Here is a 22335-nt window from a genome sequence, read left to right as displayed (position 1 = left end):
GGCAAGTCACATAACCTTTTTCAGTACCAGTTTTTTCATCTCTGAAATGAGGATAATAACACCTACCTTCTAGAGTTGCTTTGAGGAACAAAAGTGTTCATATATGTAAACTTTAAAGCATTCCATAAATGCTAGCAGTTATCATTAATATTCTGCTTAGCCTCATCAGTTAGTCCTAGAAATAATGAGTATTAGTTGCAAAGAGGCTAATTTAGTGAGGTAAGGAAGCCTATCCAAACAGAACTGTCCAAAAGTAGAACAGGAAGCCTCCAGTGGGATCCTCCTCACTGGGGGTCTTCAAGTAGAGGTTAAATGACCAGGTGCTAGGGATGTATTAGTGGGGAATCTTTTTCAAGCAGAGACAGGACTCTGGATTCTCTCAGGTGCTTTCCTCCTCCAAAAGTATTTGATTTTGTGATCTCTGCTATCTGGGCACCAAGAAGGACTGTGAGTCAACTGTTTCCCAGTATTGTTCCTTGAAAATTTTCTTTTGTTGGTTGTCTAAGATTTATAGCATCATCCCATTGGATAGAAACTGTATCTTCCCTTTTTCAGAAGAATGACTTGCCTGCCCTTACGGCTCAGCACAAATGTAATAAAACATCGCTCGACTCTCCCCCACATCTTGCAGAAAGCCCATCTCCCAAGCGGTGAATTCCTCTGCTTTCTCCTACATTCTCCTCTTAGGCCCGCAGTGTATACACATGATCCCCAGCTCTGATTTTTTTTTTTGAGTGTGGTGCTTACTGCTACCTTAAGAAATTCTTAAAAGCTATCTCTGTGTTCTCAGAAGAATATATAGCGCTACCCAGGGACAGCTCCTCCATGCTTCTCTATATACACTCTGAGGTGTGCTTCCAAACAGCCCTGTGATCTGGTGAGACCTGGTGTTGTTGGCATTGTTATTGTTATACCCTCTTTATAAATGGGTAAGCTGAGACTGAGATTTATCCAAGGTTACACAATTAATAAGCAATAGAGCTGTACTAAAACCCACATGCCCTGTCTCCTAGTCCAATGCCCTTTCCATTCTACCAAGACACCTCTCCAATCAAAGAAGACAACACTGGAAGAGTTGGCCGTTGGAACATGAAGTCATCTTGGAGAATATAATGAGGAAGAATCAGTGTCAGAGAAAAGCCAGCTCGCATTTATGGAAAGGAAGTAGAAGACATACTTATGGAAAACACAGAGGGTATGGCAAGCGCACTTAAAATAATACGAAGTTTCCACAGACCATAATAGAAGAGCTATTAAAAAGGCAGATAGAAATGAAAATGGCTTGGAAAGGGGTAGGATTTAGCTGGATAGAAGGGAGACATGGAGGGAGATGGAGTGGGGAGGGAAGGAATTTTTATTTAATGTGTCAAGTATGGTTAAAATTAATCAGGCATTAGAACGTAAGAAAGAAGTTTAGAGAGGCAAAATGAGGGGGATTCTCTGCTTCACAAGGGAGAATTTTTGTTCTTAGAAATGGTAGAACTAACCAACCGTAATGATGTTGTAAAGGCATGGAATTGCTAAAACCTTCCATCCCCAGTGCAAGGCTTTGGATTGAGAGTCATTTCAAAGCTCTGGTGGGATGCATTGCTTTTCCAAGCCTCACCACCTAGTGATCCATCATGGATTGTAGCTGAGAAGGTTTCATGATGTGGAAATTAGAGAAGAGGCCAGAAAGAGGTCAGGTGTAGGGTTCCCTGCTAGACAAGTAACAGGATGTCCAAGCTAGACCAAGAATGATCCCAGTTGTGCTAAGGGTAGCTAAGGGTTCCTATGCCTTGTGGTGGCAGCTTCTTCAGAATTTCTTCATCCAGAAGGCTCCCACCTTAGCTTCCTTCATTGTTGCTCATAAGTCAACAACAACAAGAGTTTATATAACAGCAAACTCTAAGTGAGAGACATAAGGGGTTCAATTTGATTCAACAAATGCTTGTAAAGCACGCACTCTGTTCAAGACATTGGGTTAGAAGGAGGAAAGGCAGGACGATTAGGAGAGGAGTGGGGGAGGGGTGGGAGGGTGGGCAAATTTGCATCCCTAGGTGCCAGGTACTGAGTTGTGGTCTACGATTCTATTGTTTGATGTGCCTTTCTTTGCAATTCCTCATCCTTGAGGAAGCTCCTTTCTGAAATGCTTGAGCCCAAATTCTTTTTTTCTTCTACAAAGAGCAAGATAGAAGAAAATATAGAGGCTGAGCTTTGCTGATGCTAGAAGCAAATGTTTAAACTCTATTCTCACCAAAAAAAAAAAAAAAACCTCAAAGTACATAATGACTGCAATGTAAATGAAAAGATCACTAGAAGGGAGAGAGATTCTGAATAACCGAAAAATCCGATGAACAGACAACGAAACATTCCTCCTTCCTCATACAGAAGAGCAGTGGGAGAACTAGGGCAGAATGTTGCATGTGTTCTCAGATTCCATCCCTATGTCATATGTTTTTAATTGTTATTCTTTGTCACAAAAGAAGATTAATATGGAGGAAAATGGGGTTCCTCACCCCAGAGAAGATTGTGATATATGAGCCAATCAACAAGTATTTTTAAGCATTTTTTTAACTTTTAATAGTGTTTTTCCCAATTACATTTCAAGACAAATTTGAGTATTCATTTTTACAGTATTTTGAGTTCCAAATTTTTCTCCCTCTCTCTTCCCCTCCCCTCTTCCTAAAATGTTAAGCAATTTGATACAGGTTATATATGTGCTATCATGTAAATTATCTTTCCATATTAGTCATCATTGCGAGAGAAGAAACAGATAAAAAAAAACATGAAAAAGAATAAAGTAAGGGAAAAAAAGTATGCTTCAATCTGCATTCAGAGTCCATTAGTTCTTTATCTGGATGTGGAAAACATTTTCCTTAGTGAGTCCTTTGTACTTGTCTTGGACCATTGTGTTGCTGAGAAGAGCTGAGTCATTCATAGTTGATCATCACACAATGTTGCTGATACTGTGTACAATGTTCTCCTGGTTCTGCTCATTTGACTCTGCATCAGTTCATACAAGTCTTTCCAGGTTTTTCTGAAATCTGCCTTCAACAAGTATTTCTTAAGTGCCTCCTCTATGTCTGGCACTGTGATAAGTGCTGGGAATATAAGTACAAAGAATGAATCAAACCCGACTTCATAGAGCATTTATACTCCAGTGAGGAGAGGCAAGCATATGCAAAAATGTATACAGCAAAAATAACAAGTGAATTAATACACATATGTATATATGTGTACATGCATAGATACATATTCATACACACATATACGCATGTATATACACACACACAAGGATGCTGCTAGTTGGGGAGATCAAGAAAAATTTCATGCAGATGATGTTGCTTGAGCTGCATTTTAAAGGAAGAGAGGAATTCCATGGGGCAGAGTTAGGGAGAAAGTGATAAGCCAGAAAATGGACACTGACGAGTGATTCGACAAGGGAAGCAAACGTGAAGAACCAGAGGTGTCACAGAAAGCCAAAGAGGAGAGAGTATCCATGAGGAGAGGGTGGTGAACAGTGTCAAATGCAGCAGAGAGCTTAAAGACTGGATAGCTAGGTGTCACCATAGTGCACAGAGCCCTGGGTCTGGAATCAGGAAGACTGATCTCCTTGAGTTCAAATCTGGCCTCAGACACTTACTAGCTGTGTGACCCTGGGCAAGTCACTTCACCCTGTTTACCTCAATTTCCTCATCTGTAAAATGAGCTGGAGAAGGAAACAGCAAACCACTCCAGCATTTTTGCCAAGAAAACCCCAAATGGGGTCATGAAGAGTGAGACATGACTGAAAAACGACTGGATAAGAACAAAAACTTAAGGACTGAGAAAGACCACCAGATTAGGCAATTAAGAGATCATTAATAACTTTGGAAAGAATAGTTTGTAAAGGTAAAACTTATCAACAAAATATATTGATTTTTGAAAAATATTCATACTGGAGGAACATTTAGTTCATTCAGGGGCCTCCCATACACTCTTCAACCCTGTATTAATGTCTCACATAAATCTATTTAAAAAGAAAGGAAACAAATATTTATTAAGCACCTACCATGTGCCACATACTGTGCCAAGTACTTTATAAATATTATCCTATTTGATCCTCACAACAAGCCTGGGAGATAGGAGCTACTTTCATCCCCATTTTACAGTTGAAGAAACTAAGGCAAACAGAGGTTAAGTGACTTGCCCAGGGTCACATGGCTAGTAATTGTCTGAGTGTGGATTTGAACTCAGATCACCCTCACTCCAGGCCCAGCACTATATCTACCCCATGACCAGCTGCCTCCACGGCACAGGTCACTTCTCTGTATTGTTCTTCTTCCCTCTCCTTAAGCCTATTCTGTCTTCCCATGGTCTACTCTGTCACCATTTATAGGCATTAGAGTTCAATTAGCCCAGGTGCCAAAGTAGATTCAGTTCAACAACTGTATGTAAAATGTGCCTAATTAAGAAAGGACAGCAGCAAAATTCTGGGACTTGCTATTTCTGCGTCTCTATTTTTATGTTTAGATCTGTGTCCCTGGTGTTCTTGAGCTCAGAACTGGACTTCCTTGATTCCATGGCTTGGATTCTTGGTTAGCAGTATATAGTATGGCGTAAAGATTCTGGATTAGGTATCAAGTGAGTCCCAAGTCAAATCCTCCCCCTCTCTAGCTGTATGACTCTAGGCAAGAATTCTTTGAGTCTCAATTTCCTCATTTGTAAAATTGTGATAGGTAGTATGTACTCCAAAGGTTTTCATAGAAAAAGATTGAAAATGGTAATGTAATATACTAGCAAACTCTAAACGTACTACATAAATGTAATTGTGTAATATGGGCATTATATAAATGTAATTATTATTAATAATTATGTATTAAATACCTATTGTGTAAAGAGTATTTAATACACACATATATTAAATACTTACTGTATACAGACTAAACATCTAGGTGGTGAAATGGAGAGAGTGTCAGGCCTGGAGTAAGGAATACTCCTCAACCTGAGTTCAAATCTGGTCTCAGTTACTTACTAACTGTGTGACCCTAAGCAAATCACTTAACCTTGTTTACCTCAGTTTCCTTATCTGTCAAATGAACTGGAGAAGGAAATGGCAAATCATTCCAGTATCTCTGTCAAGAAAACCCCAAATGGGGTCAGGAAGAGTTGGACACAATGGAAAAACAACTGAATGACAAAATATATACAGTGTAAGTGTGATGTACTGAATAGAGGGCTTTCCTTGGAGTATGTAAGAGCTGTGTTCAAGTCCTGCCTGCTATAAGTACCTATGCCTGTTACCTTGGGCAAGTCTTTCATGAAGGGGACTGAATTTGAATTGGCTAGGAAATCTATAGGCAGAGAGAATGAAGGAAGGCATTGTAGGGAAAGAGAATAGCATGAGCGCAGGTGTAGGGGCTGGAAAGCAGAAGACCTATATGGGAGATAGAGGAGAGTCCATTTTGGCCAAAGCACAAAGTTACAACCTGAGTGTCCCCAGGACAGTACGAACACTCAAGCTATGGCTAGGAGGAGTAGAAGAGCCCAGAGCCGAGGTGCATTGTGCTGTCACTACTGTTTTATGGGCATGGGACATAATTGGAAAGGACAAGAAGAAACAGATGCAGCTGGATAAAATAAGATTAAAATTCAGCCACGTTGCCCTTTGCTCAATTTAAATGTGAGTGGGGTGAGATCCAAGCCCAGGTGAGCCTCAGCTCCAGGGCTGTGTTTGCTGAGTTTTCCTCATGTAGTGTGTCCCTACGGTTTTTTCCCCTATGTGCCAGTGTGCAGAAAGGTGGCCAGAGAAGCCTGGATTTTATATTTTCCCTCTTTCTTTGATCTTCTGCATTCCCCTACTTGATACCTCCCTCAACGGCAGGTGTTCCATTTTCCAAAACAGGAGGATCTGTGATAATAGGGCAATTCTAAGATAACCCAGGGCAGCTAGGTGGCACAGTGGTTTGAGTACTGACTCCAGTCAAGAAGACTCATCTTCACGAGTTCAAATCTGACCTCAGACACTTACTAGCTGCGTGACCCTGGGTGAGTCATTTAACCCTGTTTGCCTCAGTTTCCTCACCTGTAAAATGAATTGGAGAAGGAAATGGTGAATCATTTGTTTTTTATCATTGCCATAAAATCCAAGGGTCATCTTGTTTTGTTCAGTTGTTTCAGTAATGTCCAACTCTTTGTGACCCCATTTGGAGTTTTCTTACCAGAGATACTGAAGTAGTTTGCCATTTCCTTCTCCAACTCATTTAACAGAAGAGGAAATCGAGACAAAGAGAATTAATTGACTTTGCCCAGGATCACACAGCTAGTAAGTATCTGAGCCCAGATTTGAATTCGTGTAGATGAGTCTTCCTGATTCCAAGTCCTCTGCTCTATCCACTGTGCCGCCTAGCTGCCTTTACCTGACATACAGTAAATGCTTAATAAATGCTTATTGAATGAATGACTGACAGACGTGGAAACTGATTAAGTGACTTGTTCAAGACAACACACACTGCAAGCAATGAGGTGAACCCCAGAGTTGGAGTCCAGGTCTTCTGACTTCTTTTCCCTCCGCAACAACTGACTTCCTTTAAAGTCTCCTTTCCAGGGAAAACCATCTTCAAAGTAGGCGTGAATATGACTCCAGTGGAGAATCAAAGAGAGGGGTAAGGGGAGGGTGTCTGCAGGAGGGGAGGCTGGAGACAGAATGAGACAGAAGTACAATATATGTTGTATGATGAAAAGCGCTTGTCTATGTCCTATCACTATCAGTAAAGAAAACACCAAAATACAGCATGTCCAGATCAGGAAGCATTCTAGAGTGTAAGTCAGGTTAATTACTGTCATCATTATGGTACGCTTTGGACCTGGGGAAATAAATGCATGGTGAGCCAAAAATCTCCATAAACTAAGAGAACAGTAGAGATGGGAAGGTTTTTAGAGGTCATCTAATCAAATGCTGTTGAATTCCCACTTCCTGGGGAGGAGAACACGAGGATAACTCCCCAGGTCAGGTTACACATTCATTGAAGTGGAGAGTTGGGAGGAACCTCAGAGAAAACTCAGTCTACTTATACCTGACCAGGAATTCTCCCCATATCATCCCCAACAAGTTGAGGTATTAAGGGCATCTAACACAATGGAGGCAAAGGCTCCTCCTGGGAAAGGAGAGTGTGGTTCAGGTCACATTCTAAGTAGGTTGCCATTCCAAGTCATGTCAGTGCTTGGGAGTTGGGGAGAGGGAAGAATAACCAAATCCCAGAGGCCAGGTTGGAAGTGGCAAAGGAACTCATCCCAATGATCCAACATTGGGAAATTAAGCAGAGGGCAGCAGCCAGTGCTGCTGAGATGATCATCTGTCTCACATCCTATTTCTGCCTGAGTGCTGACATCTATACCATACTCCCTCCCCCCGCCTTGATCAGCTCTGCTGCTGTTGGCAAGCCCTCTTGTTTTAGAGATGAGGAAACCGAGGACCAGAGACAAGAGGTTACTTGTGCCATGTCAGGAATGCTGAAATGTTTGACAATCATGAAAGGGACTTTTGCCTCTTCTTGTCGATGACTAAAGTGACTAATAACAGGTGATACACCGGACAGGTTGCCAGGTCTGGAGTCAAGAAGACTCATCTTCCTGAGTTCAAATCCAGCCTCTGACACTTACTAGAGGTGTGACCCTGGGCAAGTCACTTAACCCTGTTTGCCTCAGTGTCCTCCTCCGTAAAATGAGCTGAAGGAGGAAATGGCAAACCACTCCTGTAGCTTTGCTAAGAAAACCCCAAATGGGGTCATATAGAGTCAGACACGACTGAAATGACTAGACAACAAAGTGACTGATAGATGACTGCCAGAAAGGATCATTGTTCCCAATGGAGAAATAACAGCAAAATTTGACCCATTCCAAAATCAAAGACTGCTGAATCACCACATCATGTTTTGTCTCCCCTATTAGGATCAATTCATCAGCTTGAATTTTTAAGCACCTACTATGTGCCAGGCTCTTTGCTAAGATGGATGTGAGCCCCTTGAAATCAGGAACTGTTTTAATTTTCTATTAATATCTATAGGGCTTTGCATATAGTAAATGCTTAACTAATGATTTTTTATTCATTCATTCATTATCCTAAAACAGTTACATATTACTTAGTTAAGCATTGGAGATAGAAAGAGGATCCAGTAAGCCAAGAGAGGCCGCATGACATAGTGAAAAGACCAGTGGATTTGGATTTGGACCCATTTACAAACCTCTCATTTGACACCTACTACCTGAGCGTCCTTGGGTAAGCAGTCACTTAATCACTCTGGACCTCGGTTATCTCATCTGTAACATGGGATTCCTTCTAGCATTAACCCTATGATCCTATGATCCTCCGTAGCTCAAAAGGCCCACTCTGTCAGGCTTCCATGAGCCACGTCACCATCAAGGCTTGGCTTCCATCTCACCATGACCCTTGACCCAGGAGACTAAAACACTTGTTAGAAACTCTTCCAGAAACAAAGGTAAGTTGAGAATTGGACAGAACCTTTTTCTAAGCTATGAACTGTTTCGGTCTATTAGACAAATGTGTATTAGGCAGTTTAAAAAAAAAAGTGTTATGTCCCCGTTAGAGTTGACTGGCTTCTTTGAAGCTGCTTCAGGTTTATTGGTTAAATATTTATTCATTAATATATTTAAAGGCCATATTATTTACACAATAGATTTGGAACCATTCTGGTCCATTGGGTAATTATTACCTATTTCAAATCAGAGCAAAAACACTGATGGTCATTTATAGGGAAAGAGCACCTACCTGAACTTTAAATATGCCAGTCTTTAATTTCACCTTTATTTTTAAACACCTCCATGCTATTCTTTCTAATGGGATCTTTCTCTGTGTTTGCGTGTGTGGTGAGAGTAAGGTGGGAGGAGAGGCCCTTTTGCCAAAGCCCAATGCAATTAAATGGCTTTATGGACACATTGCCTGCCAAATGTCTCATTGAAATGATGCCTTTGAGTTCCTCAAACAAGGGCAGGAAAAAAATTAAATAAAACACCTGCAGTCACGTCTGTTTCTCATTTTGCACTCTTGTAACTCAGCTGCCCAGCAGATTAAGTGAAATTTGCTCCTGAGCTGAAACCACATACCTCATGGGTCAGCTCCACTGGAATTTGGAAACTAGAGTACAGAAGGTGTCACTCAAGTATGTAACTCGAGTTTGCATTGAATATACTGCAAGTCAGGGAATCATGCCTGGAGAGCATGGATCCTCAATGTCATGGCAGGTAAGAGAAAAAGAAAGCCTGTGTTTGCCATCAGTGGGGCCTCCCTGGTACCCTCCATGGGGATTCTCCCGGGGCCTACACAGGGGAAGGACAAGGCCTAGTGCAAGGAATACCAAGCACACGCACATTGATAGTTCATGGCCAAGGCACAGATTTACAGCCACCTCCTGCTGTACAAAAAAAGAAGCCAAGCAAATTGAGGAGGGGGAGAGATGGCCAAAGAAACCCAGGGAGGATGTAGGCCAGAACTTCTGGGCACTCCCCTAAGCCTTACCCCAGGCTATAAGTAGGAAAGGAGGCCCTTGGGCTCAGGTCCTGTACTGAACCTGCCTAACCATGAAAAGGATTCTGCAGCTTCCCAAAATAACCTCTGAATTGAAGGAAAAGAATTACTGAACCCACCCCTATAAACCATGTCCTTTTTCTGCCTAAAAGAGCTCTTTGACCAATTAAAAATAACATTTACAGAACTTCTTCTTTAAAATATCACTGGGGAGAGAGAGCAACTAAGATAGACAGATGATAAAGATAATGCATGTGACTAATACATATGTATAGAATTACATGCATGTAGAATTGCATGTGTATGTGCATACATACATGTATTATATAAGTATATTGTCCCTATATGCATGAGTATATGTGTGTTATGTGTGTGTATGTATAGATACCTACACGGTGTAGACTAGACCTCTCTCTCTGAGCCAGCATGAAGCCCCATGGTGAGCTCATGGAATGTGTAATGAAGTATTGGCCAGTAAGGCCAGTCCTTAAGGCAGGTACCCAGGGCTCCTCTGACACGCCCCCTCTCATGGAAGAAGCAAGTAATCCCACTTCCAGAAGAGTATGACACTCTGGAGACTTGCAGGGCATGTGTGGACATTCTGCAGCTGGTTCCAGTCTACTCACTCCATCATGAAGAGGAGCCCGCCTGATCGGCAGCTGAGCCAGAACAGGAAGCTTTCAAAAGGCACTAACTGGCCTGAGACTAGTGCTCTTAATCTGTCTCCTTCCTGCCCATAGGCGTCTGGTGAGAGGGTGGGCAGTGTTCTGAGGGGAGAGGCCTGTAGCCCTCCTCACTTGAGGCATATGAGTATATGTAACCACTAAATATGTGCTTTGGTTCTTTGCTTTGGTGTCTGTTCTTGTGTTTTAGAAGAAGTAGACTGAAAGTGGATTTTGGAGAATCTGTGCTTTTGGAGGTCAGAACAGCAACCCATCTGAGGTCTGGGAGTCCAGGAGCAGAGCCTACACCGGGGTTTGCAGACAGCCCATCATCAAGGCCCCAAAGTGAAGGCCAACCTTCAAGCCCCAGCCCACTGGGAGCTGAGACAGGGACTCATCCAGCAGCAATGTGAACCTGGTGAGACCAGTGGGATGGAGAAAGTGGGCTAAGTCTGAGCATGGTGGAGGCTATGGTGGACCCGGGGATGGTGTGCCTCCAAGTGGTGGCAGGAGGAGGGATGTTTGCATTTCTGTTCTTGCTATCTTTGAAATAAATGCACCTTTATAAAGTAAACTGATGTTAAGTGGTTAAATGGAACTGTGAGTTAATCACTGGCAGTTAATAAGAGAAAGATACCCAAACCTTCAGTAGCATCCTAGAAGGGAAGATATAACTGGCCTTGCACTCAAGAGTACATCTAGAGTAATTGCTCCATGTATATAAAATACATGCATATGATACATACATATACAATACATATATATGTAGAAACATGTATAATATACATTATGTATATAATGTAATTCTGTATATATGTATGTGTACCTAGGTGGCAAAGTAGAACACAAAACTTATGGAGATCTGAGTTCAAATCCTGCCTTGGATATTTACTATCTCTGCAACCCTGGGCCGGGTAACTTCTCTCAGCCTCAGTTTCCCCATCTATAAAATGGAGATAACAATAACACCTACTTCCCAGGGTTGTTGTGGGGAATCAATTAAGTTAATGTATGCAAAGTGCTTTGCAAACCTTAAAGCACTATATAGCTATTATTATTATTATTAATTATATATTTTAGTAGATATGTTTAGTTTATTATAGTATATATATTTCCTGTATCTACTTACACCTTAGTATATATATACATATATATAGTATAATTACATATTTTAGTATATATATTTAGTATATTATAGTATGTATGTCTATTTCCTGTATCTATTTACACCTTTGCTTTTAACTGGCTGTATAGAGGTGGCCAGTCTTCAGGAGCCTCGTTATATTATAATTCCAATACATAGAATTGGCCAGACAATGGATACTTTCAGGGGTGACCATTCATTGTGACAAGTAAGCAAAAGAAAATATTTTGTTTTCCAAGAGTACTTGCAAAGGAATTTCTTTGGAGCTAAAGTTCCTTCAAAACTACATTTTCAGGAATACAACTATTGTATAAAGTAAGCGATACATGCATTGTACCCTCTATGTCCCAAATTGTTCTCCACAATTATTTTTATTAAGTATATAAGCATATGCTGGAAGCATTACATTGCACAGTTAAAAGGCCTTAGAGCAAAACTTGTACCATGTTGTGTTACTTATTTTGGTAATAAAAACAGAGCTAGCTGGGAAGAACTGGCTGCTCTTTTTTATTCAACTGGACAACCCCCTGGGAAGATGTTTTGGGAGTCCCAGAATTGTTGGCTTCTAAGGCAGTACCCATCCACTTCTAGGATTACACAATCACAGATTTAGAGCTAAAAGGGACCTAGTAAAGTTGTCTAATCTAATCTTCAGCATTTTTACAAATGAGGAAACTGAGTCTCAGAGAGTTTCAAGTGACTTCCTCAAGGTCTCACAGGTAATAAGAAACCAAATCCCCTGACTCCAAATCCAATAGTCATTCCATTATAGCAAACAGGAACTTGGCCAAGCCTTACTGCTTTACCTCCTCAAAATCTTTACCATCCATCCCCTCTGAATTTATGCTACAAACACTCTCCTCCAGGAAGTCTTCGCCTCTCACCTGGCCAATTTGTAAGAGCCTAATTCAGGGATGGGGAACCTGCAATCTCGAGGCCACATGTGGCCTTCTAAGTCCTTGGGTGCGGCCTTTTGACTGATTCCAAGTTTTACAGAACAAATCCTTTTATTAAGGGGATTTGTTCTGTGAAGTTTGAATTTAGTCAAAGGGCTGCACTTGAGGACCTAGAGGGCCACATGTGGCCTTGAGACCACAGGTTCTCCATCCCTGGTATTGTTCTCTCTGCATTCAGTCTCTCCCCTCTCCAACCTACCTTCCACATAGCTTCCAAATTGATGCGACAAAACCCCAAATGGGGTCACAAAGAGTCAGACACAACTGAAACGACTTAACAACAACAAGGTGTGGGTTTGATCATGTTGTCCCTCTATTCAGGAAACTGAGTGATTTCCCATTGCCTTTAGAAACCCCTTTGGCATTCCAAGTTCTTTACAATATGGCTCCCACCTGTCTTTCCAGACTGATGAGAGATTTGTCCCCCTTATTTCAGTCAAGCTGGTCTGCTTTCTACCTCCTTGTCCTATAGTCTGTCTCCCACCTCCACACTTTTGTACAAGCTGCCCCCAAGCCTGAAATGCTCTCCCTCCTCATGTGCACCTTCTAGCTCCTTCGAAGGCTCAGCTTCAATGCTGCTTCCTTCTACGGGCCTTTTCTGATTCCCCCAATTGCTATAGACTAAACTAACAAACCTGTGGATATAGTTTATACCCCACATAAAATATAAACTCCTTGAGGGCAAGAACCATCTCACTTTTGTATTTGTGACCCCAGCACTTAACACAGGCATGGCGCATTGTAATCTCCTAATAAATGCAGAGACAGAGAGACAGAGACAGAGAAAGAGAGAGAGAGACAGAGAGACAGAGAAAGACAGAGACAGAGAAAGAGAGACATGGAGACAGAGAGAGACAGAGACAGAGCCAGAGGGAATGAACCTTGGCCATAGTACAAGGAAGACAGAAGAAATGGAGAACAGAAGGGGGCCACTCTCTAGATTTCCTTCATTTGATTTTTTCTGCCTTTCAGGAGTGAATCTGTGAGGGCACACACAAAAAAAGCTCAAATAACACTATTTTAAAAAATGAAGCCAGTGAGGTGAAAAGATCATTTTTCTCTCCTGACATTTTCAACTACTTAGATGCTTAATTATCTGTTACCAGAAGGTCTCCTTGTAAGCACCAGCAATTTTGCCCATTAGCAATTAGTGAGAAGGGTTATTTTACTGTTTTTTTTTTATGTGCTCAAATAAATAGATAGATATCTTCCACAAGTACCAGAATCAGAAAGCAAGGGGAAAAGCCATGTCAAATATTAAAAATGACTTCCAGTTTTACTCCCCCGCATCAAGTGTATTGATCCAGTGACTACACCACCATTCAATACGGCAGCCAAGAAGTTTCCTAACCCAGATGAATGGTAGGCAGAAGGCTTCTCAAGAAAGCCTATTGATGACAATGATATCAGATCACATCTAACTTTGTAGTCTAAAGGTTTATTTAAATCTGGAAACAAGAAAGCTGTTTAAACTCTAATGATTTTTACCAGGCCATTTAATTGGCCGAGGAAAGAGTGATCCAAAAAGTACCACAACATAATTAAATAAATGTATGCAGCTACAAGTACAGGCAGCTATTCTTATGTCACTTAAGCCATTACTGAATTTTGGAATCTTTGTTTTAGACTAAAGATTTTTTTTCCCCCAGAACTGGCTACTTGGCTTAAATTAACATAGGAGGATGATATAAGGATAGGACACAGAATATAATAGTCCAAAGGGACAAAATTAGGATTCTTTTGGGCTCCAGCCTGAGAACACACAAAACGGACCATAGAAAGGGCCAAGTTTCTATTTATGAATCACAATAGAAACTCTTTAAAAGCCTCTCCTGGGCCAGGATCCTAGGTTCTCACTGGCTTTGGGGTCAAGACTAGGACTTCCTAATTCCACTCTGAGTTCATGTAAACTATAATTTTACTATTTATAAGCCTATATTTCATTTAGCTGATTTTTTTTCCCCAATAGTCAACTACCGTGACATGGAAATAATGGTAGTGATGATGATAACTGCTATTACCAAAGTGCTTTAAAATTTCCAAAGTACTTTGAATACATTATACTTCATTTGAGCCCCACAACAACCCTGTGAGATAGGTTCTATAAGTTTTATTTTCCCCATTTTTCTGATGAGGAAACTGAGACTCAGGTCATACACCTAGGAAGTGTCAGAGGCAGGAGAACCCAGGTTTTCCTGTTTCCAAGTCATCCACTCTCTCTACAATCCTGCTTTGTATGCTCATCCATACAAAAAGAATTAGTTGGGGACCCCATTTGTTTTGATCTTGAAATGCCAGTAAGAATAATCTTTTGTGTTTTTTTTAATTCACAAATTTTACTAAAACAAAAAAGATGTAGCTGAAAACATGAAGAAACAGACCACAAGGAAAGTATACTTCTGTGAAAAGCATTAAGGAAAACATTAAAAAGTGTTTGCCACTGAGAATATATATACTGGTGCATTTTCATAGCTTGCAATTTGTCAAAAGAAAGGCAGCTTTGTATCCTGACATTAATAAGGCCATATTACCATTATCCATTATATTTAACCAGAGTTTTACTGCTGTTTAATATTGTCATTTACATAGTTGTAGTCATTGCACATTTTGTTATTTTTGATCTTCTTTCTTCACTGCTTCACTTCATATCTATCATTCCTCATGACACAATAATATTCCATTCCATTCATACACCATAATTTATTCAGCCATTCTCCAATCACTGAGCAAGTAATTTGTTTCTAGCTTTTTGCTAGTGTTGCTATGAATATTTTTGTGCAATGAGATTTTTTTTCTATCTATAAACTCCTTGGGATCAATTTAGTGGCATTGCTGGATGATAGGCTATGAATAATTGCATAATGTTCCCATATAATTCCATATGGCTTTCCCAAACAGTCCAACCAAATTTATCAACAATGATGAGTTGTGCCAATTTACCCACAGCCCCTCCAACACTGATGTTTTTCTACCTTTTATCATCGATAATTTGATAATTGTGAGTAACTAAGAATTGTTTTAATTTGCATTTCTCTGTTAATTAGTTATTTTAAGCACTCTTCCAGGTGGTTGCTGAGAGTTTGTGTACTTATCCTTTGATGCAGGACATTTTATTTTCACCAAGGGCCCGAATTTGTCTTACTCCTGTGCAGATTTAGCTCTCAGAGAAAGGCCTTCACTTGAATTTTGTCTTGAATTAAAGAACAGGACCCCTCCTGGGAGAGTAGTATTTGAGAAAGAGATAACACTAGTATGTGGGTCCAAAAGAGAAATAATATCCTAATTGGCCAGCCCACAGCTCTTTGTGTAAAGTGTCTTATAATGAAACCTTTACCTGTTTTCCCCACAGTGCCTCAATGTCTCAGGCTAGTGTGGCTTCAACTTTCAATTTTCTTGACCTTGCCATTTAAAGACCTTCTCCTGCCCTGTATTCCCAAGAACTTCATTCATGTACCCATTTTCCAGAGCTGACCCACTTAAATTGGAACCAAAGAATTTCTTCATGAAAAGTTCCTTTAAGTTGCTAACAGAACTGCCTTAGTATTTCTCAACTCTAAAGTTAGAAGGATCTCTCTCAAAACTATCACCCTTAAGGTGGGGAACCTGTAGCCTTGAGGCCTCTAGGTCCTCATGTGTGGCCCTTTGACTGAATCCAAACTAGATTTGTTCTGTGAAGTTGGGATTCAGTCAAAGGGCTTCACTTGAGGACCTAGAGGGCTACATGTGGCCTTGAAGTCACAGGTTTCTCATCCCTGTCCTAGAGTGTCCTTCTTCCCTCAGTAGTTATACCAATAGCAACCTTTCCTCCCTGCCTGCCTCTCTCCTCAGTCACCACTGCCTTGACCCCTTACCTCAATCATAAAACACCTAGTTATTGCTTTGCATTAAAGTAAGACATGACAGCAGAATGAACATGGGTAAAAAAAAATGAAAACTATGATTAGCTTATTTGGCCAATAACATGTTCGTGTCATGACCAGTAGGTAAATCCTGAATGAGATTCAAATACATTTAATTTAACAGGAATTCACTAAGCACTTTGTTGTTGTTGTTCAGTCATTTCAGTCATGATTCAGTCATGAGACAACTTCATGACCCCCTTTGGGGTTTTTTTTTTTGGCAAAGATACTGTGTAGGTTTACCATTTCCTTCTCCAGCTCATTTTACAGATCAGGAAACTGAGTCAAGCAGGGATAAGTGACTTGCCCAGGGACACACAGCTAATAAGTGTCTAATTACAGATTTGAACTCAGGTCTTTCCGACTCCAGGCCTGGTGCTCTATCCACTGTGCCACTTAGCCACCCACTAAGCACCTATCATTCTGCAAACTAAAAGGTACCATGGGAGAGTGAATAGATCAGCCTTAGAGTTGAGAAGACCAGAGTTCTGTTTTAATATTTGCTACTAAGATATACTAAGACCTTGCAACAAGTCATGTAAAGGTTTGCTCTCCCTAAAATAAATCTTCAGAGCACTATGGCCTAGTGAAAAGGAGGCTGACCTTAGGGTCAGGAAGACCTGGGTTCAAGTCCTGCCTCTAACATATATTAGGGATGTGACCATGGGCAAATCACTTGCCCACTTTGTGGCCTCAGACAACTCTCTAAGACTACAAGTTACAAATCAAAACTAGCATTTATTAAGCACCTTTGATCTGCCATTGATGAATTGCCAGTCAGTATTGGTAAAGGAAATTTCCACACTGACAGTTCCCCACAATGATGAAATCACAGATCGGAACCCCTCACCCCACTCCCCAAAAGTAACCCTATCAAATTAATGTGTTGGTACAAAGTGTGGATAATAATATTTATATGGATGGTAATTCTGACCATATAACAAAGGTCAAGAATAAAATGATTGGAAAGAAACTAGAAAGATAGTCGGTGAACTTGTGGCCAGAACACAGATCCTTGGACTTGTCCATTTCTTTTATACACCTTTGGCACACCATTCACTTTCTTTGGCCTCAGTTTCTTCCCCTATAGGGAGGTGGGTAGGAATAAGGCAAGAGAGGAAGGATACTCTGCTGCAGGCAAGTTACCTAACAACAAGACACTGTGTTCATTGTTCCTGTTTTCATTCTATGGCGGGATTGGTCAGTAAGTTAGATATCCTAGATCAAGTCTTCAACAGGAGCTAATGAGACAAGAGTAGTTTAAGAGCCAAGGATAATTTTGTCCCAGGGTTTCCATTTTATGTGCTGTCCTAACCACAAGGTACAACACAAATACTGTGGTGCACTTTCCTGTAAATTAATGCTGGATGCAGTCAATGCTTGTTATAGTTTTCTTGAGAAGGGTGGAAGATTTGGAAGAATGCTACTGTAGGACTGGTTCCACTTTGAGATCTACCAAAGATCATTTTCCAGGCAGCATGCTATAGAAGACAGAGATTTAGCCTTGAGTCTAGGAAGGCTTGGGTTCACATCTTATACACACTGTATGATCCTCAGCAAGTCCCTTAAACTCTCAGTGCTCTGGGAGATTCTTTAAGACCAAAAGTTGCAGAGAAGGTGTCAATCTACATTAGTATCTATTGGGGCAGCTAAGTGGTATAGTGGATAGAGCTTAAGCATGAATTCAGGAGATCTAAGTTCAAATCCAGCCTCAGATATCTATTAGCTATGTGACCTGGGGCAAATAGCTTAACCTCTGTCTACCTCAGTTGTAAAATGGGGTTGTTGTAAGGATCAGATGAGATAATATTTATAAATTACTTAGTACAGTGCCTGTCACATAGTAGATGCTTAATAAATGCTGATTCCCTTGCCTACCCTTTCTTACACTAATCCTAAAACAAAATCCTAGATCTCTTAATGATCTCTTTCTCTCCAGCAGGTCTCCTCTCTCCTACCCTATTTCACCTGCGTATCTCCTTCCTCTTTTCTATCTCTCCATTTCACATAAAGCTAAACCACAGATAGCCAGAGTCATTCTTTCTCAGAGTTACTCCAGATGCATCATAATCACTTCCAAAGCTTTAAATAGTCACTGCCAATGCCCCTTTTGCAAATTCAATAAATGAGGAATTGCTAAAAGAATATTTTAAAGGCAAGAAGTAGTCAACCAAAAACAGACAGAGAGCAAAACTAGCCAAAGAAAACATTTTAAACCCACTTCGCAGTTTTGCTGATGTTGTGTAAAAAGGTTTAATGCCTAGTTCACAATATTACTTGGTGTTGACAGGTTGCAAGTGAGGCAGTATTCATTCTAACATATCATGTCTGTGAATAATGATGCTCTTTAAAATCCCTTTGCCCTTCTAGAATGTTGACTGGTTTGCTTGAATGATGATCAATCTTGAGGTGGGTCTCTTGTCCCTGGCCAAAATTTCACAAAGAAAATAAAGGGATACTTGCTCTCTTGAGTTCAATTCAATATTGTAATTTTAGTGCATATAAAAGTAAATTCCATTTCATATTATTCTAACACCTAGATGGAAATATTTCCTTTTCTTCAGAGACAAGCAAGTAGAAAGGTTTACATCTCTTTAAGAATTTGACTATATCTAAACAACATAGAGATCTGGCAACAAACTGATAATATGACTTACGTAGAGAATTTTTGGTTCATACATACAGTTTCATCAGTATGGGAAACTTCCACCATGGTTGAAGATATACAACCAGTCTGTAAGTTAGAGCCTGGGAGTTTCCAGGGAAACTGAACTTAGTATGTATCAAAGGAATGCCTTAAACCCAGGTCCTTCTGCTTCCTAGGCTGTTACACTTAGAAATTTAGAGACCCCTGCCCCTATTCTTCCCTTGGTTCTCCTCCTTTTCTCAGTTGGGTTGAATCAGTCATTTGTTCTCTCTCTGCTCTGCAAAAAGTTGGAGACAAATACTGATTCATCCTAGCCAGAGATGAAAAGGAGGGTCAAGGGAGGAATGGAGGTATAGCATATAGACAAAGAAGACTAAAATAAATAGGGGCCTCTCCTGTCTCATTAGATTCTGCTCGGAGCAGGGACACAGGTGGGTGAGCTCTATATCCCCCGGAAAAGAAGTTAAGCAGCCTGGCAGCTCTGCCTTGTGGGTGTAACTATCAGCAAAGGGAGAATAGCCAGAAAGTGGATGATGGGAAGAACACACACAAACAAAAAAACTGAAACATAAATGATTCCAAGGGGGAAGCTCTTAAGAAAAACCCAGAGCCCAAATGAATAAATCAGCAGAGAAGATCCTAAAACCAGAAGGAAAGATGAGTAGTAAATCCTCAATGAGACTATAAAGTTCTCTTAAGAAATACTATAAGAGGGGTGGAGCCAAGATGGCAGAGTAGAAGGAAGCAGTACAGCTGAGCTTCCATCCACAAATCCTCCAGACAGATCTATAAAATGCACACGACTACATACTTATGGAGAAATCCAGAATAAGGAGACAGATGAAGAGATCTGTGGACACTGGAGCCAAGTGCAGGGCAAGAGCACACAGTGCATGGAACACGCCAGCACCCAGGTTGGTGCTGCACACCAACACAAAAGGAGGTCCCAAGTTGATACTGGGGAACCCATAGACCTATACCGGGGACTGCAATGGGGACAGATACCACCTGAAAGCTTTGTTACCTACTACCCAATCCTAGCTCACAGATCCAATGCATAGTGAGAAGGGCATCAGCAGTGGTCTTGCCTTTCCCAGGTAGGGAGACCCTTGACAATATATGGAGAAAGGAAGTTCAGAAGGCAACAGCAGTAGTGGGGTGGATCAGACCCCAAGCTCAGAGCAGGGTCTGGCTTCTAGCATCTAGACCAGCCTGCAAAGGAATAACCAAGGCAGGAATCCCAGACCAAAGGGGAGCCAACAATTCTACCACTTTTAACCAAGAGTTTTCCAGGTGGCTGATGGGGCAGAGATGAGAAACAGTGTACTCTTATTTTTAAGGGTAGCAAATATTTTGTATTTTTAATGATAATTACTCATATTTATAGAGTGTTCTATCTCTTTAAACAACTTCTCTTACAAAAATCCCATAAGGTTGATAGCCCAAATGGTATCACCCCTATTTTATATATGAAAACCCAAAGTTTCAGAGTGGATGAGTTGAACGTGTAATCAACATTAGAACTCCAAACCTATGAAGCAATGTACACAGTTTTGAATCCAAGTCAGGAATTTTCAGAGTTCAGAACAGAAGGGAGCAGTAATCAGATTGTACCCTGGATCAAACCACTTTGAGAACACTGAAAGCTTATAAGTCCCCAGACTGTCCTTGAGATTCTAGAATAAAACAACACTCAAAACCCCCAATAAAGCAGCAACAGAACCAGCGCAGACATTCCCTACAGAACTGTGGCAAGGTCCAGCTCTAACATCAAGTCTGAAGTCATGAAACAGGTTTGAGGGATGGACAAACAAAAAAGGAATCACATCATAATGAGCTGTTATGATGGCAGGTATACTCTAGACACAAATGCAGAAGATAATGACTCCAAAACATCTACAAGCAATACCTCAGAGAAAAACACAGCTTGACCACAAACTCAACTAGAATTCCTAAAGGAGATTGTTGGGTGTTGGTCTTTTTTAAGAGCTTAAAAATATTTTTTTTTGTAAATGGAATGAGAGCACTTGAGGAAAAAATTAGAAAAGAAATGAGAACCATGGAAGAAAGAAATGGAAAGAGAATTAACAGCTTGGGACAAGAGGTATAAAACCTTGCCCAACAACAAACTCCCTGGAAACCAGATAGACTAAATAGACACCAATGACTTCATAAGGTAATAAGAAATAATAAACAAAGTCAAAAGGCTGAAAAAAAATGGAAAATATAGGAAAAACTAACCTAGAAAACAGATCAAGGAGGAAAAAATTAAAAATCATTGAACTATCGGAACACCATGATCAAAAGAGATCCTAGACACTCTGTTTCAAGAAATCTTACAAGAAAACTGCTCAGATATCTTACAACCAAGAGGCAAAGTGAAAATATTAAAAAAAAATCTAGTGGTAACTTTGTGAAAGAAACCTCAAAATGAAAATCCCCAGGAACATCAGAGTAAAAATCCAGAGTGTCCATGTTGAAGAAAAAACACTTCAAGCAGCCAGAAAGAAAGAAAGAATTAAAGAACCAAGGAGTGATAGGATCACACATGATTTAGCAGCCACCACCATAAAACAGAGAAGAACTTGGAATACAATATTCCAGAAAACAATGGGTATGGGCTTTCAGCCAAGAATAATATACTCAGCAAAACTATGTATAATACTATAGGGAGGGAAAGGAGTGTTGATGAACTAGAGGACTTCCAAGCATTCCTGATGAAAGACAAGACAAGAGTTATGAAGAAACTCTGAAGTTCAAACAAAAAAGTGAAAAGAAACATAAAAAGGTAAACATGAAGGAAAAAGAATAAAGGACTAAACATTACATTCAAATATAGGGAGATAATACATTTGTCCTCTCTGAACCTTATCATTATCAGAGTTCACAGAAGGAGTCCTATTAGACAAGGTCTGAGAATGGGTTTGCTATTTCTTGATAATCTTAATAAAAGGATGCAAAGAGAAGGGAAGAGGACTACATGGGGGCTGGGGTGGGGGAAGAAGAAAAGTTAGGCATGTATACAAACAAAGAGGAGCGGGGAGAAGCTGACAGTTGAACTTCACTCTCATCTGAACTAGTCAAAACAAGGAAGAACACACACACACACACACACACACACACAGAGTTGAGTGTAGAAATACATTTCACTCAACAGGAAAACAGAAAGAAAAGAGAAGGGGGGAGAGAGTTAGAGGGAGGGAAGATTAAGGAAAAGACTAATTCTAAGCAAAACAAACCCTAAGGATGTAGAAAAATATTTATAGTTCTTTTTAAGGTGGTGAAGAATGGAGTATGATGGGGTACCTATAAATTGGGTAATGGATGAACAAGGTATGGTATATAAACATAATGGAATACTATTGTGCTCATCTCTTATCAGTGAAATGACAAACCAGGAATCCAGAAGACTGATGATGAAATATGTTACCTACCTCCTGATAAAGAGGCAAAGGACTCAGAATGCAGAACAAGACTTTTTTTTGACACTGCCAATGTAGAAATTTGTTTTGATTAACTAAA

The sequence above is a fragment of the Vombatus ursinus genome, unplaced genomic scaffold (genome assembly GCF_900497805.2).
Source record: "Vombatus ursinus unplaced genomic scaffold, bare-nosed wombat genome assembly UNPS02014772.1, whole genome shotgun sequence".
NCBI classification, from domain to species: Eukaryota; Metazoa; Chordata; class Mammalia; order Diprotodontia; family Vombatidae; genus Vombatus; species Vombatus ursinus.
The sequence above is the reverse complement of the archived record's forward strand: the minus strand, read 5'-3'. Positions refer to the sequence as shown.